The sequence below is a fragment of the Palaemon carinicauda genome, chromosome 14 (assembly GCF_036898095.1).
Source record: "Palaemon carinicauda isolate YSFRI2023 chromosome 14, ASM3689809v2, whole genome shotgun sequence".
Lineage (NCBI taxonomy): Eukaryota > Metazoa > Arthropoda > Malacostraca > Decapoda > Palaemonidae > Palaemon > Palaemon carinicauda.
This window is the reverse complement of record NC_090738.1, coordinates 79,402,494-79,404,993: the sequence shown is the minus strand read 5'-3', so window position 1 is coordinate 79,404,993 and position 2,500 is coordinate 79,402,494.

The following is a 2,500-nucleotide window of genomic DNA, read 5'->3' as shown; positions in this document are numbered from 1 at the left end:
TAGAAATGGAGGATGCTTGTTCCAAAAGCAAAAATAACACAGTAATAAAGGAAATAATGTAATACATAGAATAGTAATTGTTATTATACTCTCAAGCAATATGTCTCTCACCCTAGACAGCGCAAGATCATGGTAGAAAGGCTATGGCACTAGCCAAGACTGGAAAATAAATGTTTGATTTTGGAATAGCATTCTCCTAGAAGAGCTAATTACTATAACTAAAGGCTACCTTCTACCCTTACCCAAAGAAAAGTAGCCACTCAATAATTACAGTGAAGTTGACGAGGAGTAATTGTTTGATCATCTCAATTTCGTCAGGTGTTTGGGGGCAGAGGAGATTGTGAAATGAATAGGCCAGACTTTTCGGTGTATATGTAAGCAAACTGTATATAATGTATAGAGCCAAACTATATATACACTCACACAGATACAAACACACATACACATATATGTGTGCGTGTGTCTGTGTGTCTGTGTTTGTGTATGTTTGTGTGAATGTGTATATGCGAGTGTCTGCTTTTGCGTTTGGTATCGAATATATTGTATGTAGTGTAATGCTTTGTTAAACAGAAGTTTACATACCATTACAATCCTTCATCGAGAAATAAATAAATGTTAACTAAAATTATTATTCCATGTTCATTCTAAATTCTTACTCACACAAAAACAAAAAATAGATTGGATATTAAAATAAATTCTAAATAGATCCTTTTTCATATAAACTTGTTAACTCGTGGAAGAGATCTGTAAGGCCTGTTGCAATGTTATAGAAAGGCATATGGTTATACAGCCGTCTGTCTTCACCGGCATCCATCCAATCAAGTGAAAAAAAAAAATATGTTGAGAAACGGTGTTGTAGTAACTTTGCCACAATAACATTGAGGACGATGTGCCAAAAAGGAGAGGTTACGTAAAAATGTGCTTGAGTTGGTTACGCTTGAAAGCACTGCCTTCAGCGTGTGCGTTCCCCAAGCATCCTTGGGCCCCTTCTAAGGATGCTGGAAGGAGGAAGAGAAGAATAGGGGGTGGGGGGGGAATTGACTATGAAGGATTGTTCAAGAGTGTGGGTGCATCCCAAAGGGGACAAGGATTCTTTTGCGGACCCATTGTTCTTTACTTACACATAGTCAACTATTGAGAAACTGATATCCATTGAAGTGTAAAGGGCAATGTTATGGTACAGTTTCAAGGACAACAATTTTGTTAGGAATAAATAGATACCTAGATGGATCGAAAAATATCATTCATCTAGATAGATAGATAGATAGATAGATAGATAGTAGATAGATTGGTGTATAGTTCTCAAGTTTTTCTTAATTCTTTTACAAGCTGACTCATTGATATGAACAATTACATGGGATCAAGAACCACGAACATCTGCTTTTGTATACGTAAACCTCTGCAACAAAAAAATAGATAATGCCATAAACATACAGACACTTAATACGCCATATCGTGTTCATATTACCACAAAATTATCTCAATATCACAAAACTTCTATTCTCCACTAAACTAAGATCTAATTAAAAAAGAAAAATTTTGTTTAGATAAAGTGATGATAAATTAATTGAAAATATCTTTTGTTATATAAAGAAATAGGAGCCATGAAAAAGAATATAAATCTCATTGAAAAGATAGACACCTGGAATATTCTCAAGGATAATCTTTTGTAGAAAGTGATAAATGTTAGACTCATTTTCTTTTCATCTATAAATTCTTCCCCCACACGACTCTCTTGAGCAACAAAAATGTAGAATTTAAGAGCATCGATAAGGATAAAAAAGTGAAGCACTTTATAATCTGATATCTGAAGCATCGGCCTTTTTTGTCACCCTTTGGGAGAGAAAAAATATAGATATTCAGCCCAGCTGTATACCACAGATTCAATAAATCGATTCTTATGCTTTTCTTCTCTTCCTTGTTCACATAAGATTAGAGTAAATTTATAAGCTTTGGAAAAATTGTTTGTAATGTTTTCACTAGAATTTACGTAACTGGCTGAGGTGCTTTTCATAATTCAATTAGTTTTTTTTCACTTGTTGTCTCAAATTTCATAGCATATTTTTAGAACATTTATAGTACACAAAACGAGAGTGCATAATTTCATATCTCTATCATGTGGAAATCCCAGCTGAGAAACTATGACATATTCATCAAAATCATAACATATGTTTGTTAAGATAGATTAATAATGTTTCATGACTTTGAGTGTTAGTTTAAATTGAGTCGTAAACGGCCTTGTAGTTTAACCTGGGAACATTTAGATATGCATTATGAGGACTGGTTACATACGATTGTCCTTAATTTATTTAATCAGGAAAAAATAGACTTTTCAAAACGTCACTGTCTGAGGTATTTGTTTACAAGAGCACGCTCTCCATTTACTACAAAATTATGCAGTCCTTCATCTCTCCTTTTTTTGTATAGTAATTAGGAGGTTGTTTAGCTGGGAAAGCAAAAAATAGCAAGATATGTTGCGAGAGTGGGGGGGGGGGGTTGG